Below are 14,475 nucleotides of genomic sequence, written 5' to 3'. Positions count from 1 at the left end.
TTAAGTTAAAATCATTAATGTTTTTAATGTTTAACTAATAGCTCATGCATGTCCAAATGATTGTACCTTGCTATATAAGTCACTAGGTCCTTACGAAGATAGCAAAGGTTATACCTGTTGACCAGATAGTACCCCATTCCGTAGACAGTCAATAAAAAATGGTTCAGTTCGGAATCAACTTTGAAATATCCAAAAGTGGAAAGGTATGAAAACATTAGGAAAAAATCTTGCCTTCGAGAAAAATGGTTGTTGCAAAATTCTTTCATCATAGACAAAATCCATGACCACTCAAAAGATCTCTCCTTGGAGAAAAAAGATTGTCGTAGAATTCTTCCATCATGGACAAAATCCATGATCACTCAAAAAAATCTCGCCTTGGAGACAAATGGTTGATGTGAAATTCTTCCATCATAGACAAAATCCATGACCATTCAAAATTTCCTCTAACAAAAAAACTAGTAATCTTGGGAAAAATGGCTAAGTGTTGGAAATATCTTTTACATGGAGAAAAAATGGCTAAGTGTTGGGAATTTCTCCTCCATGGAAGGAAAAATGGCTAAGTGTTCGAAAATTTCTTCTCCATGGAAGAAAAATGGATAAGTGTTGAAAATTCTTCCTTCATGAAAGAAAAATGGCTTCGTGTTGAAAATTTCTCCTCATAAAAAAATGAAAATGTCTAAGTTTTGGAAAATTTCTCATTCATGGAGTAAATTGCAAGGAGTAGATAAAATTTGGCTAGATATCTATCTAGAGAGACAGAGAATATGTAATTGCTCTATATGTTTCATTTTGAATATTTTTGCATGATTCATATATTGCTTATTTCTATTTTGCAAGAGGAGAAAGCTCCAGTTCTAAAATTTCAAGAAAGATGATCAAGTCCCAAATTCTAGTTCCAGCATCAAAGACATCCAAATACTAAGTGATCCGGTCCTATAAATTCAAAGTTCAATAATCAAAGTTCAAATTCAAAATTGCAAGAACATGGCGATGGAAGTTCAGTATGAAGAAATTCTAAAGCAATATAATCATTAGGAAGGGATTCCAATCCATTTTAGGGAGATAAATTTCCAAGCACGTGCATGGAAAACGAGAATGTTCGAGGAGAGATTTCAGAAAAGTCAGTCCAAGTTGGATCTTAGTAAGGAATTTAATTATTAACCATAATTCCAAAACCAAGCAACTGCTAACTACTATCATTACCATATGACAAATAATGGATAACGACCATCATCATTAAACAGTTAAGCCATAATGAATACAACCGATATATTTAACTACCTTTTTCACGTGATTATGAAAGAAAATCCATTCAATTCAATGGCTATATTAAATTTAAATTAGGTCAAAATTTGGGATGTAACAATGGTGGGTTATAGATTCCCACTATGCATGCTTGCACAAAAAGAGAGTGGAGTGCAATAAATATCCACTGCGCATGTCCATTACTCGATAAATGCTCAATCTTCCTTGTATAAATTATTTTTGATTTCATTCTCTGAATGCATAGAAGTTTGACTTGGAGACCTTAATTCTTCATCAAAGATAATTGGATGCCATGAAATGATGATGGAGGCCATGTAAGCTCGAGTTTTTTCCAACTGTGTCATTTTATAACTAAGATCCAACTTGGACTGACTTTTCTGAAATCTCTCCTCGAACATTCTCGTTTTCCATGCACGTGCTTGGAAATTTATCTCCCTAAAATGGATTGGAATCCCTTCCTAATGATTATATTACTTTAGAATTTCTTCATACTGAACTTCCATCGCCATGTTCTTGCAATTTTGAATTTGAACTTTGATTATTGAACTTTGAATTTATAGGACCGGATCACTTAGTATTTGGATGTCTTTGATGCTGGAACTAGAATTTGGGACTTGATCATCTTTCTTGAAATTTTAGAACTGGAGCTTTCTCCTCTTGCAAAATAGAAATAAGCAATATATGAATCATGCAAAAATATTCAAAATGAAACATATAGAGCAATTACATATTCTTTGTCTCTCTAGAAAGATATCTAGCCAAATTTTATCTACTCCTTGCAATTTACTCCATGAATGAGAAATTTTTCAAAACTTAGCCATTTTCATTTTTTTATGAAGGAGAAATTTCCAACACGAAGCCATTTTTCTTTCATGAAGGAAGAATTTTCAACACTCATCCATTTTTCTTCCATGGAGGAGAAATTTTCGAACACTTGGCCATTTTTCCTTCCATGGAGGAGAAATTCCCAACACTTAGCCATTTTTTCTCCATGTAAAAGATATTTCCAACACTTACTAGTTTTCTTGTTAGAGGAAATTTTGAGTGGTCATGGATTTTGTCTATGATGGAAGAATTTCACATCAACCATTTTTCTCCAAGGCGAGATTTTTTTGAGTGATCATGGATTTTGTCCATGATGGAAGAATTCTACGACAATATTTTTTCTCCAAGGAGAGATCTTTTGAGTGGTCATGGATTTTGTCTATGATGAAAGAATTCTGCAACAACCATTTTTCTCGAAGGCAAGATTTTTTCCTGATGTTTTCATACCTTTCCACTTTTGGATATTTCAAGGTTGATTCCAAACTAAACCATTTTTTATTGACTGTCTTGCTTGCTCATTCTTTTGGATATAGAAACAAATACCCTTTTGACTCTATATCAACTAGAGCTCACTTGTTGCCAAAATAGACCTACCAAAAATAGACTTTCTAAAAATAGTAAGTTGTCCCAAAGTCAAAATAAGGTCAATCCGAGAGGTAGTGAAATTTACTAAAAATAGACTTCCTAAAAATAGTAAGTTGTTCCAAAATCAAAATAAGGTCAATTTGGGAGGCGTGAAATTTACTATAAATAGACAAGCTAAAAATAGTATGTCAAGACAGACAATTTCCATTGTGGGAGCCACATGGACAACACTTTCTAGACTTGACCAATTTTACCAATTCTCATTTAAAAGAGAGCACCTTAGAAGACTGAGCCCAATACTACCAAGAATTAAAGCCAAAAGGACAAGACCAAGAGACAAAAGGGGGTGCCCATTTGTAATGGGGCGACGGTGCGAAAACCCCACAACACGTAGCATATGTACAGAGTTCACACACCATTTGGAGATATCCTTAAACGTTGAATATGAAGAACATTCGAAGGTGGAACACAAAACAACCAAGCAAATCACACAAAGTGAAGTCTTAATTTTTGACAAGAAAGGAAATGATTCGCTGAATAACATCACATAGAATGACATATATCATAGTTTCAAACACAACACATCAAATTTAAAGCAAATAAAGGATTCATTGGGAGTCGGCATTCAAGCTTGGAATTAGGATGTTTGGACATAGCTGCGTTGAATTGATGATTGCTTATATCCAAAATCAAAGACATGAATCAAAAGAAATACGTACTCAAGCGATTACATACAAAGTTTCAAATGATATGCCGTCAAATAGAATAAGGAGTGACAAGTATTAGGGGCAATGATTATTATGGTTTAGTGGTCAGAGATTACAATCATGATATATAGTTGAAGGAAGAACGCTATCATGGACTTGAAGCTCTTCAATGGCAAAAAGAGGAGGCCTCAAGGCTTTGAAGGATGGAAGAAGGAGGTTGTGCAAAACAGATTGTAGAAAATGATAAAGACTCTATCGATAAATTATAATGGAAATGATATAACTTGAAAATGTTTATATTCCTACCACTGATTAAGGTTATCATAAAAGCTACTATAATATTAGTAAACTAAAATCATAAGGTGTGATTATAATAGGAGTATGAATTATTAATTCTTGCCATGGGCAGGAATACTTATGCATTCATGTTAGTGCTAATATGACATTAACTTGACCAATCAAATCAAAGAATTTAAAAGTTTATATGCAACTTACAATGTTTATATCTATTTTTCATTTTTCCTTATTTTATAAATGACATTTTGTGCTCATTCTATCTGTCCATACTATTTTTGGTAGGGAGAAAAATCAATTTTCCATAACAAAATTCACATATTTTTTCCAACAACAATGATGTCATGCATTAATGACAGCTTTATCTTTTTCACAATTGTGACAAATTGATTAGAGTTTTCAAAAAGTAATTATTTTATCCTCCACCTCACTACCTAGGACATAAATGCATGTCTAATCAACAATAATAACATAATTCATTTTTCGTACAAAGGTTGTAAATATATCAATCTATTATTTTTAACATCTTGTGAGTTTGAGTTTATTTAAATCTTAATTAAAAACTAATTATCATATCATTTTTAAATACATTTATTTAATTTATTCTTCTTCACAATAATTTAAAATTATTTTATTCTAATTTTAAAATCAACTTTTTATTCTAAATTATAATTAAATTAATAAATAACAAAAATATGCTTTTAAGAATATAATTATTTGATAAATTTTTACTAAAAATATTTATAAATTTTGTTAAAAATAAATTAAATTAAATTTTTAATGTTTTATATTTTATATTTTAAATATATTTATTAGTTTTATATTGTCCCTTACTTTTCTCAATTGTAAAATGCTAACTTTTTTCACACTATGTTTAACTAGCTATTTTTTCCAATCTTGTTTTAATTCTTTTTTGCATTTTAAAATTTGTAAAACTAATATTGTTCTTCAAACTTACTAACTCTTTTGTTGGTTTGGATCAAGTAGTCAACAATTTTTTTTAAAAAATTTAATATTTGAATTTATATTGAAAAAGGTAGAACGAATACTTCATTGATTTAACTCAATTTTATAATTGTTATTTAAATATTTCTTGAAATAACATAATCCTTAATCTTTTTTTTTTTCTCTTCTAACTATCTCTATTTAGTGTCCCTATAATAACATGTCATTCTCTCTCTTTTAAATCTCTTCATATCCTTCGTATCTCTCATTTCTATCTATAAATCTTTATTATCATTATCTCTCTTTTCAATCTGTCTTCATGTATACAAATCTCCATTTTCTTTCTTTTCTAACTATTACGACAAATCTATCTCTTTTAACTCTCTCTTTATATATTTTACTCTCTAATTTCCTTCTTTCCTAACTATTGGCAAGAACTTTGACACAATGTGTCTCTTGTTTTCAAACAACATGAGTTATGAAATTAAAAGGCCACGTCTCTCTATATTTAAGATATAAAGAGTCAAAACTTAACAAGACACATTCGAAAAAACACATTGAAAGAAAAAGTATATCATATTGACTTGTATGGAGGGATAAGGAATCTCAATATGACTTTGTAATATAAATTCAAATATAATATTTTAATGATAAATAAAAAGTCTCTTATTTTTATTAAAGGCATAGATTTAAACTGCAGAGGTCATCTATGGCATTTTAAACTTGATCATCATAGATATCGTGAAATATTTAATTATTTATGAATCTGTGTCTAAACTGTCTCCCCTATCTTAGGAGTTAAAAACACAATTTGAACTAGTTTACAACTGCATATATATATCTGATTTGCTGCGTCTTGACTATCAAACTGTTTATGATTTATGTGCATAGCACATAAAGCATAATAAAATTGCACGTTTTAATCTTCATTATAGTTGACTCTGTTGCCCGAATAAGTTAAAGCACTAGTCTTTTTACCATTGATGTATTGGATTTATATTTGAAGTAAGAAAATCTATAACTTCCTTCTTACAAACTTCAAATTCCTTGTTAAAACCTTATACAAAATATTCATTTCAAACTATTACATAACTTCATATTACTCAAGTTCAAAGACCTTGCCAGTTGGAGAACTCACCAAAGCTTAAATTCCCTGTAGAAAAGCCTTGAACCAAGTAGTAGGCATTTGAGGTGAAGGTCTACCCGCTTGGGTATAGCGGAGCCTAAAGTGTAGGGGAATTAAGGTGATTCTTGTTCGTTGGCTAGAATTGATTGTGGAATTCTATCAGAGAAGTGGTAGGATCTTGGATTTCCAATCTGCGGTTTTGGGAACCAACTAAAGGAGTGAAAGAAATAAAGAAATTCATCAACATATTCAAAGTGACATAGAGGAGCAATAAAACCTTCCTTGCCATGTTAACAATAAGTCAACAAGATTTTGGTCTCCGGCAACAACAAACTACAAACACCGATAAAACCATATCACAAGGAAGAAGGCTATATTGTTATATGAAGACGAATATCATAAGGTGCAATTAAAATAGGAGTATGAATTATTTTTAAAGAGACACGAGTTATGAAATTAAAAGGCCACATCTCTCTATATTTAAGATATAAAATATGGATGAGTCGGAACATAACAATAACAATATATTCAAAAAAGACATTCCAAAGAAAAGAGATTCATATATTCATTTGTATGGAGGGATAAGGGTTTTTCATATGACTTTGTAATATAAATTCAAATATAATATTTTAATGATAAATAAAAAGCCTTTTATTTTTATTAAAGGCATGGAGATTTAAACTGCAATTGATTTGTCCTTTATAAATTTTTTTAAATTTTGTAAACAATTTTGGTTAGATAAATGGACAAGGTCATCTAAGGCATTTTAAACTCGATCATCACAAATATTGTGAAATATTTAATTGTTTTTGAATCTATGTCTAGTCTGTCTCCCCAACCTTAGGAGTTAAAGTGCAATTTGGATTAGTTTAGAATTGTGAATATATATTTGATCCGTCGTGTCTTGATAATTGAATTGTTTATAGTTTATGTGCATAGAACATTATAAAGTGGTATGTTATAGTCTTGATTATAACAAACTTTGTTGCCCGAATAAGCTAAAGCACTGGTATTTTTACCATTGAAGTATTGGATTTATATTTGAAGTTAGAAAATCTATAACTTCCTTCTTACAAACCTCAAATCCATTGTCAGAAACCTTATACAAAACATTCATTTCAAACTATCACACAACTCCATATTAATTGAGTTCAAAGACCTTACCATCTAGAGAACTCACCAAAGCTTAAGTACGCTATAAAAAAACCTTGAACCAAGCAATCAGCCTTTGAGGTGAAGGTCTACCCACCTAGGTGTAGTGAAACCTAAAGTGTGGGGGATCAAGGTGATTCTCGTTCGTTGGCCAGAACTGATTGTGAAATCCTGTGGGAGAATTGGCAAACTCTTGGATTTCCAATTTGTGGTTTTGGGAACCAACAAGAGGCACTACCCCCCGCCCCACGAGGAGCATTGCCCCTCAACATTGCTGAGGTGTGCCCCTAGATCCCCTATAAGGAGTTCTGCCCCTCAACCCTGCTAAGGGTGTTGCCCACAAAGCTTGATGAGGAGTATCGTACCTTAACCCTATTGGGATCTCCAGTCCTTGGCTCCCTCCAATTAGTTGGGATCTCTTCTCATATGAAATGTTTTACTACGATGAGGGGATTTGGGAGTGGAAACTAGAATTGGCAGCTTAGACACTTATCTTTGTCACTAACATAATATCATTCATCAGTGATGAAATATCATACTATGAGAATCAGAAATTCAAACACCACTATAATTTATAAAATATAATACAACCTTCAGCTTTGCACAAGTGCACATGAAGGGTAAACAACAAATTAGAGGTGTTCATTGATTCAATCGAATTAGAACTACAAACACTTTCAATCTCGGGTGAGGAGCTACAATAGACTGCAAAGATCAAAACTTCCCCAAGTTCTCATTAGACCAGGGAAGAGGAAGATGTTAAATGTTGTAATATGCAATTCATGAATTATGATGATGATTTTAGAAGGCAATTAATATAAATTCATAATGGCTGCCAAACAACTATTGTATCCGGATTTCACATGGGGCACTTTTATTGTACTCAAATTGTATTCAAATATATCAAATTTAATAGAAAAAACTTTGTATTCATTTATGGACTCATTGGATATACTCTCTTTAAATTTTACAAGCAAAATTACGGTTTTAAAAAAATTTGAGCATTTTTTTAAGTTGCTGAGTTTTTCACCAAGTTTGGCCGAGTCACATTTTTTGGGGTCTGATGAGTTTTTGTGAAGTACAAGTTTTCCAATTATGGTTTCATCTCCTTCAAATTTTTCTTGAGCAACCCTTTGCAGCCACCAGTTTACTCCCTACAAGTGTGGTTAAACTGTTAAACTACAAGTCTTATTGGTCAACAACAACTTGTATTATTATTCAATGCCTCTTTCCACTTGCTACTTTGGGAAATTTCAATGCTTCAAATAAGTTATTATGTTCAGCTGCAAAGGATGCTAACAAAAAATACACCGATTGGATTCCCTTACTTAAGCTAAGGTTTTCTGATTCACTGACCTTCAAAGTTGCAGTGACGATTCTGCATTTTCTTCATTGAATGCAGTATGCACCATCAGATCTTTGATCTTCACTAAGTCGAGAACCTTCATCTCCATCATGACCTTGATCAGTCTCTTGGTACAATGGATGCACTAAGTCAGTATTTATATCTGCTGTAGGATGCTCATGGCATTCCACTTTATTCAGTATGCCCATGCCCTCATGCAATATGACATATTGGTTTATCATCACTAGGCATTTAGTTGGATTATACACCTTTTAGCCTGCAACTCTCATTGCTTATCGGAGGACAAAGCATTTTTGATTTCTCACATCCATCTTCTTCCTGTTTTCATTAGCCATCGGCACACACGCTGCATGCACAATTACAAAATGATGGGTTAACATTTGTTTAATCCCTGACCAAACTTCTTTTTCTAATCATCACCTTCATTGGAACTCTTTTAACAAGGTATGTTATAGTTATCAGTAGCAACTGCATCAGCCCCAAAACCATACAATCTAACAAGGTTAAGTGTGCTCCTTGCTTGGTTAAGTAGTGTTTGATTTTTTTGTTTAACAACTTAATTGTGTTCTATGTTCGTTGGGTGTTTCCATTGCCTTCGTATTCCTGCATCCATCCAAAACATTTCAAACACTTCTGAGTTGCATTCCCTGTGATTGTTGTTCCTTAGTATTTTTATACATTTTCCTGTTTGTTTCTACAAGATTCTTGAAGCATTTGAACTTATAAAAAATGCTAAAGTTGTGTTCAATGAAGAAAACATTAGTATAATTCGAAAAATTATTGAAGGTGGTCACAAAATGCTTTGTTTCTCCAATTGGCATGATCTGCATTGATTTGAATATGTCAAAATGTGTGAGCTCCAACAGCTCCTTTGCTCAAGAACCTCCTTCATTTGGGAATTGCCCTTTGATGCTTGCTCAAAATGTATGCTTCCCATGGCTTCAGGTCGGATCCCTTGTCTACATCCAAACCAAATTCGAGTTCTTGTTTATACACAAGTTTTAGATTCTGGATGATGATATGCCCAAGTCTTTGATACCATAATCTGCCCTGCAGATTTATGCAATGTGCTTGCAACAACAACATGCTCTTCCACACTTTTACAGGCACAATACAAATAAACTGCCACATCAAGCCCGCTCTTCTACAATCTCCTCATTGTTATTTTAAAATTTTTACTATACATATGATTGAGTCAAACCCCTTTTTATTCCCTCATCTACAGTTTTAATAGATAACAAATTTTTGGTTCACCTTGGAACTTCCAGATAATTATGGATCTATTCGCATATACCATCTGAGAGCTCTACTGAAATGACTCTACCACAGATCTTGTGACTTAACACCCAAGTAAACCTTCTTCTCAGTAGTGAGTTTTGCAGATGACATCATGACACAAATGGATCTCTAGATGGTGTCATATCTTAGGAGGCGCTTAAATCAAAATAACAGAGTTTTTTAATCTCTTATAATGGTGGCCAACACTTATATGAATAGATTATAGCCTTCAGCTCCCTGGTTTTCTGTGTTTGGTTGTGGGTTTGTATTGCTTGCTTTTACAAGATCTTCTGCCTTCTTCTGGTTGTCTTTTGCATGGTGAGCCACCTCTTGCAACAATGACAACTGGATCTCTTCTTCTTTGAAGAACTTTTTGGCTGGTTAATTTTTATTTGGGTAGTTTTCCTTTCCAGCGTACAAGGCAGTGAGTTTCTGACTTCACTCCCATTTCTTTCCTTGTTAAATGCTCCTGCAGTAATAACCCAATTATTGTTTGGAGTTTGAGAGTAGCCTGTGTGCCCAGAGAGATAACCATGCTTTCAAAATTATGGGTCATAACACTACCCTATTCTGAGATTGGAGAACCAACTGCAGCCAATTGACTCAACAGCATTTTGAAGTTGTTTAAATGCAATTACATTGATTCTTCATAAGTCGTAGATGAACGAAGTTTTCTTTGCAGGTAGAACCTTGTGGTATGTCCTTCGTCTTGAACATTTGAAAATTGACACAACAGATCCCAAACCTCCTCTAAGGTTTCACACTGCTTATGTTGCAGCAGTTGTGTATCATTCAGATCAAGCAAGATTAGGGTAATGCTTTGCCATTTCTATGCTTCCACTTGGTTGCTACATTTCCATTGATGGTTATCAACTCAGTCCCATTAACAATCTTCTACAGATCTGCTCCCAAGACCAACATGTTCATCTCACCTTCCATAAGTTGAAGTTTACTCTGCCATCCTAATTTATTCACCTGTTGGGCAAGCCATTTCTAAATAATCTGAATCTGTTCACTGATAGCAAACCTCTATTTTAGTGTTGCAGATTTTTCCAATCTATAGCTTGACCCTCATGGTTTCTTCGCTGCAAACTTGGCTCTGACACCATGTTCAAACTATGATCCTCCATAGACAGTTGATAGCAAATGTAGTTAGAGAAAAGAACAAATGAATAGGTGAAGAAAAGCTATGACTTTTTTTAAACGATCTGTTGTTCATAAAGCATAGGTAGAAAATACTCCTCTAATCATTCCATGGATTAGGGATTTATTGACTGAAATAAGACTGCACGAATAAAGCCTTTATTGACTGAAATAGGACTGAACAATTAACCGCTAATTTAGCAACTATTAGCTCTCTCTACCTTGGTGATGGTAGCTAATTATTCCAACAAGGGCTTGTCCCCAAAAAACAGAAAAAAAGTGATAGGGTGAGGATGCTCTGTTCCCATCTCTTCATTCCTAATACGTTTCTTTTCCCAAAAACAATGTGAAAACCTCATGGACATGTCCAGAAGAAATACTACTAATGTTTGACAAGAATCAGGGATTTTTTGAGCATTTTTTCCTTTTTACGGTCTAAACATAATTGAGCCAATATCTCACAAGAATCAAGACAAGTTTGCATAGATTTTTTCTACGCATTTATACATTCTCACATCCGGACATGAAGAACCTGCATGGTATCCTTGGTTTACTTGCTTTGCCCATTAAGACTTTGTTTCTGTTGTTGAAGTTGGTAGATAAAAGATTGATCAATGTACTAGAGTCCATGTTTTGAATGTTGCAAATTTCCTAGGTCATTTTGGAAGTCTCTCCTCAAACCTCACCTAGGCTCCAAACATATAGGGCTCTACTATTGTACTTGATCAGTGCAAGGCTCTCATAATTTGCACCCTCGTTATACATTACCAATAATCATTACAGGAACAATGTCCATTCTTGAAATGATGGAAACGGCTTGCATCCCTCACTATTATTTCTCGCTCTACAATCTTGGAAATGAATTTGGTGGCAGAGTGGCAGTCACCACACACTCGAAGGTTCTTCATTATTCGGATTGGTGTCTTAGAGGATGTATTGATGAGCCCAAATGCAATGGCTAACTTCTCACTATGATGATAGAGATTGTGTTCTTTCTGTTCCTCCTCTATATCACTCAAGGAGAATCTTGTGTTAGACACATATCCTGATTCCTTCATTAGCCCAGACAATCTCTCCAATTCTGCATTAATCTTATCCATCTGTGGAAGTGATTTGTAACCTGCAGCAAAAACATATACGTGTTTATTAACTTCAATCCAGCTGCATCCTGGCTTCTTTTTAACCCCCATGTCTTTCATCATTTTTCGGACTCTTTCAATGTCATCCCACCGGCCAGCTGCCGCATAAATATTTGAAAGCAATACATAGCTTGCAACATTTTTTGGCTGCAATTCAAGAAAACGCTCTGCTACATATTCTCCTAGCTTAATATTGTTATGAATTCTACAACCACCAAGCAAAGATAGCCATACAGCAGCATCGGGTTCCACTGGCATTACGTTAACAAAATCTAATGCCTCTCTCAAGTACCCAGCTCGGCCGAGAAGGTCTACCATGCAGCAGTAGTGCTCTCTTGTAGGTGTGATTTGATAATTTTTAATCATAGAGTCAAAGTATTGCCAGCCATCATCAACTAGGCCTGCATGGCCACAGGCGGTTAGAACACCAACAAAGGTAACTGCATCTGGAACTGTGCCAAAAAGTTTCATTCTTCTAAAGATTTGTAAGGCTTCTTTCCCAAATCCATGAATGGCATAAGCCATGATTATTGCAGTCCATGAAATTACATTTCGCCCAGCCATTTTGTCAAATACCTTATAAGCATCTTCAATATTACCACATTTTGCATAAAAGTCGATGAGAGCGTTCCCCACATAGGTGTTCTGATGGTATCCACTTTTGATAATATGTACATGGACTGCCTTCCCCTGTTCCAAAGCTGCCAGATTGGCACATGATGGAAGAACACTGGCAAAGGTGTCAGAGTGTGGTTTTACACCAGACAGTCTCATTTGTTGAAAAATATCCAGTGCCTTGTCAAAACGCCCATTTTGTGCACACCCTGCAATCATTGCATTCCACGACACTGTACTTCGCAAAGGAATCGCCTCAAAGAGCTTCAGGGCTTCCTCAACTAGTTTATTCTTCACAAATCCTGTAATCATCGTATTCCATGAAACCTCATCTCGTTCCGGCATTCTCTTAAAGATCTCAAGGGCCTTTTCAACGTGCCCGTTCTGCATATATGCTGCAGCCATCCGAGTCCACGAAACTACATCTCTCTCGGGCATTTCCTTAAACAATCTCACTGCTTCCTCAATATTCCCACACTCTCCGTACCCCACAATCATCACATTCCAGGATGTCAAATTCCTCTCGGGCATCACTTCAAACAGCCTCGCGGCCTCAACAAGCTGACCTTTCTGAGAATAACCTGCAATCATAGCAGTCCAAGAAACCACATCTCGTTGAGACATTTTGTTAAACACTCGCCGTGCATAATCCAAATTACCACACTTCACGTACAGGTCAACAAGAGAATTTCCTACAAAAACACCATACTCAAACCCAAATCTGGTTATTATTTGCTCATGTATTTCCTTGCCATTTTGAAGAAACCCCAATTGGGCACATGCCGATACGACAGTGGTGAAAGTAAATTCATTGGGTAGCACACCTGATGCTCTCATTCTATTATACAAAGCCAGGCCTTTATTAGCATAACCCTGTTTGCAATAAGCACCTATCACGATAGTCCAAGTAACTACATTTCGTTTAGGCATTGAATCCACTAGTCTGTGGGCATCCTGCAGCCTTCCACACTTGGCATAGGCATTGACAAGGGTGTTTTGTAACACGATGTCTGGTTTCTTTAAGCTGTCAATCATATGTAGGTGGATTGATTTTATTTCTGCAAGACATCTTTCATTCGCGCAAGCACGCAGCAAAGAGACATACATGGCTGGTTGAACTGGATTTCCTCTGCTTTCAATCTGCTGTACAGGTTTCAGGGGTATAAACCCCTTGCCGCAACGGTTTTCAACAATGTTTTTGTCTGATAAATATTTATGATTGACCTTGTTGGTGGGTTCTGTAGGCTGAAGATGTAGTCCAACTTCAAACTGTCAAAGACCTCAAATTTTTCTTCCTCTTCTTCATTGTCATCTGATTAATTAGGGTTGAGGCCATTCCAAAGAGTTGTGGCAATGGTTTAGATTTAATATATGGAATAGCACCATGTCATTCATGAGAGGGCGATTGTTTAAGAAAAAAAAAATGACTCTGACTTTTCCTGCTCTCTCATTAGAGAAAAACTCCTCTGATATGCTAATTTAAACCATTCCATGTCTGTAATGAACGAGTTTCCACCAACGAAAGTTAGCTTCACAGAGACAGAATATCCAGGAAAACTTGTCGTTGAAACATTCAATGCCAGTAACCGAAAAACATATGTCAAAGAAATTGACATCATAAACCATAAAAAATCATTTACGACTCCGCTGGGGATCGAACCCAGAATCTCTGGTTTCGTAGACCAGCGCCTTATCCATTGGGCCACGGAGTCATCTGATTTAAAATCGTCTTGTTGAATAATACGATGACTTATTTATTTTATCTTTTTTCATACACCTTGCAATAACGTTGATGATCATAACAATATGTTTTGTTATAAAAACATGTAATTTGGAAAAAATAGTGTGTATATTATCAAGTTAAACTACAAAATAGGGAAGTATAATTTTAACAAGAGTTGCGAGGGAGCATGTATAGTTATAGTTCTTGTCATTGGCATAGGTGTAGGGAGGGTATGTTATTTTAACAATGATTTAATAATAAGAATAATGTAATAATATATGAGATTGCAAATAACTAACATTATCAATTAT

At 34.6% G+C, this 14,475-nt stretch overlaps 1 non-coding gene and 1 pseudogene across 2 annotated transcripts; both read right to left on the bottom strand.

Annotated features, from left to right (window-relative positions):
• Positions 1-7,808: 7,808 nt before the first annotated feature.
• On the bottom strand, positions 7,809-14,130 carry LOC149564141 (pentatricopeptide repeat-containing protein At2g03880, mitochondrial pseudogene; annotated as a pseudogene). The gene has a single exon (XR_016364161.1). The product of XR_016364161.1 is annotated as a pentatricopeptide repeat-containing protein At2g03880, mitochondrial pseudogene (transcript).
• TRNAR-ACG (transfer RNA arginine (anticodon ACG)) lies at positions 14,081-14,153 on the bottom strand. The gene has a single exon. It is a non-coding gene; the product is annotated as a tRNA-Arg (tRNA).
• Positions 14,154-14,475: the final 322 nt, after the last annotated feature.

This window comes from Cupressus sempervirens, chromosome 4 (assembly GCF_028749045.1).
Source record: "Cupressus sempervirens isolate cs-2001-9-10 chromosome 4, ASM2874904v1, whole genome shotgun sequence".
NCBI classification, from domain to species: domain Eukaryota; kingdom Viridiplantae; phylum Streptophyta; class Pinopsida; order Cupressales; family Cupressaceae; genus Cupressus; species Cupressus sempervirens.
Note: the sequence above shows the minus strand (reverse complement) of the source record. Positions and strands in the feature narration are given on the sequence as shown.